Here is a 3,214-nt window from a genome sequence, read left to right on the forward strand (position 1 = left end):
CTCTGCCTCTCAGGTACCAGGAGTGCAGTCATGGGCCACCATGCCTTTTATATCAAAGGATCTGATTTGCTGGTGATTGCCTTGCCCTTTTCCATTTGCAATGCCCTCTGTTTAGACTCTGTGGAGGTTCTGATAGCCTTGAAAGCAACTAGAAAATGGCTGGAGAGCTGGTGCAGGCTTTTGTCCTCCTTAAATGTTCTAAAGCATTTGTTGGTGAAGCCACTGGAACCTGGGGTTTTCTTGGTGGTATGATTTGCAATTAAAAATAAATGTCTTTACATTTCGCATTCAGCTTCTCCGTGTCTCTATTTTGATATGCTGTGGTTTTGAAGCCTCACCTCTTGGACTTAAACTGTTCTATTCCTTGGCATTGAGTTCTTTATACCTATCTGTTAGTGTTCATAGGATCAGTCTCAATATGATTTTTTTGTTTTTGTTTTTCTTCCAAGCTATTGCTGATTTGTGCTTTTCCTCCTTTGTCTGCTCCTCAGTAGTCAATAGCCCCACAAGTCTACACTGGGTGCAGACTATCACTACCAAGTGCTGGCTCACCTTGCTTCTGGGATATGCCCAAGAGAGCTCTAGTTGGACCATAGGGCAGCTTCATTTTGGTGTTTTAGGATTTCCTTTGCTTTTATTTTGACTTTTGGCTGGGATTTTTCTTTTGGTTTTGTATATGTGATGTGTGTGCATATGTGGGCAACAATGGGTGGGCACCACAGCACATGTGCTAAGATCGGAGGACAACCTCAGATGTCAGTCTTCAAGTTCCACCTTCTTTGAAACAGGGTCTTTTTGGTGCTTGCTGCCCCACGGGCCAGACTCGCTATGAGTTTCTGAGGAGTCTCCATCTCTGCCCCACCCTCCCCTGTAGGAATGCTGGGATAACAGACACACCTATCGTGTCTGGCTTTGCATGGGTTCTGGGGATTCAAACTTAGGTTCTCGTGTTATCAGGTCAGCCCTTTACCCACTGGGATAACTCCTCTGCCCCCACTTATGGTTTTGAGAGGACTACCTTAGCCAGAACCAGGCTGACTCCATGACAGGCTGCAAACTGGCAGTTTGGGAGTTTGGGAGTTTCCCAGAAATGAGAATCAGGATCCAGGAACCTGTGGTCAGCCAACCACAGCTTCAGGCAACCAATCCAAGGATGCCTTGCCACCCTGGAAAGTCCCCAGAGCCCTAACCAATCACAAAGGCACCCATACCCCTGGATATAGAGCCAACAAATCTAGGGAAAGAAAGGTAAAAGTCACCACTCCTGCCCTAACAGGCTTTAAATTGACCCTGAAGAGCACACACCTTGGTCCTTGTTCCCAAATGGGGAGACCCCTGCAGGCAGGAAATTCAGCTGAATAAATACTCTTTGCTTTTGTATACTATTTGAATCTGGGGTCTTCCTTCAGCGATTCTTAGACCCTAACAGGTTTTATTTTTGTTTTGAGACCTAAGTTGGTCTCAAATTCACAGTCCTCCAGCTTCCCAAGTGATGATGGGACTTTAACCACTGATCCACCGTGGGCCACAAACCAGCTACCATTTAGCTTCCTGGTGATTGCTGAGTATGTCCACAGTGGCTAGGTACTCTGTTTTCCCACCAGCAGCACGTAGGGTTGCTTTTCCTCACTGGGATTTATTGTTATGTTCTTGATGACAGCCTCTAACTGGGGTCAGCTGAAGTATCAATGTAGTTTAACACTTCCCTAAAGACTGCAGATATTAAACATTTGCCCATATCTATGAGTACACTTATATGCATAAATTATATACATATATATATATATGTGTGTGTGTGTGTGTATATATATATGCTGGGCTTTTGCACATCTTTTAGGAAGTTATCTGTTCAGGTCTTTTCTTGTGCACGATGAATCATTCTGTTCTTGTGACAGTTTTTGAGTTTTGGTAAATTCTGGATGTTAATCTTCTGTCAGATGAATATCCAACAGGGATTTTGCTCTGTCCTCCACACCCTCTCTGCCCTGCTGTTCCCTCTGCTGAGCCAAGCTTTGGACTCTAGTGAGCTCTCCCTTATCATTGCTGCTTCCTCCTCCTCCTCCTCCTCTTCCTCCTCTTTCTCCTCTTCTTCCTCTTCCTCCTCTTCTTCGTCTTCGTCTTCATCTTTAACTAGGCAAAGAATTTTATTAACCTTTTCCAAACTTTATTCCAAGGCTTCTTCAGCTTAGTTTGCCTCAAAGAATGAATTAGATATAAGCGAAAACTGAAAAGAGCTGCACTGTCCGGGGGTCTTGGGCTTAAAAATATTAAAGCTCTAGATTTTATCAGATCCATAATAAACAAAAAAAAAATTTAAAGCAGTCATGAGATAAAATAGCAGCTCCTGTAACTTCTGCAAGTGTCACCTTCTTCAGAAGTTGCTTCAGTTCAGTTCGCCTCATTCTTAGAAGCCTCATCAACATTCTCCACCATCTTCATCATCGTCAGCCTCTCCAGGAGCAAGTGGTGCTTTCCCATCCACAGATTGTTTGGGCAGAGCCTCAGCCAGTTTCCTTAAACTAGTCAGACTGTCTGCACCAAGCTGGTCTAGGATGCTGGAAAGCATTCTGTCAGCTGCTTTGCCTCAGCGTGGCCTGTAATGGTGAAGGTGTTTGCTGCCAGAGATGCCTGAACTTTAGGACTGTTAAAATGGATCACTGTTCCTTGGTTTGTAAACATGTTCACCTCTTTCAATACCAGAGATGTTGTTTACCCCTAACTTCTTTAAGAAGAACTGCAGTTTTTTATCGTCTGCTGTGGCTGTTCTGTGAACCACTTTCTTTTTTCTACGAGCCGTTCCTTTCCCACCAATGCGCACTTGTGCCTGCAGTTTGGCAAGTTTTTCCTGATTCGTGATCGTTTCTTTCATCTTGTCGGAGTGAAAATGGGGCTGCGATGCCGGGCGGTGGTGGCGCACCCCTTTAATCCCAGCACTTGGGAGGCAGAGGCAGGCGGATTTCTGAGTTCGAGGCCGGCCTGGTCTACAGAGTGAGTTCCAGGACAGCCAGGGCTACACAGAGAAACCCTGTCTCGAAAAAACAAAATAATAAAAAAAAACAAAAAAAAAAGGGGGGGTGGGTGCGCGGGGGACTAAGGTTCATGCTCAGGGGTTCTCAGGCAGCCTGCGCAAGATGGCAGCTAGAAGGAGGCCAGAAGTTCTTATCACTGCTTCTTGCTCACTCCTAAGCTCTCAGGTTTCCATTCGGTCAAGTTG

General features: G+C 45.2%; 1 pseudogene; it reads right to left on the minus strand.

Moving 5' to 3' along the window:
* Positions 1-2,388: 2,388 nt before the first annotated feature.
* On the minus strand, positions 2,389-2,869 carry LOC117693709 (transcription factor BTF3 pseudogene; annotated as a pseudogene).
* Between the last annotated feature and the right edge of the window lie 345 nt (positions 2,870-3,214).

The sequence above is a fragment of the Arvicanthis niloticus genome, chromosome 21 (assembly GCF_011762505.2).
Source record: "Arvicanthis niloticus isolate mArvNil1 chromosome 21, mArvNil1.pat.X, whole genome shotgun sequence".
Classification (NCBI taxonomy): Eukaryota; Metazoa; Chordata; class Mammalia; order Rodentia; family Muridae; genus Arvicanthis; species Arvicanthis niloticus.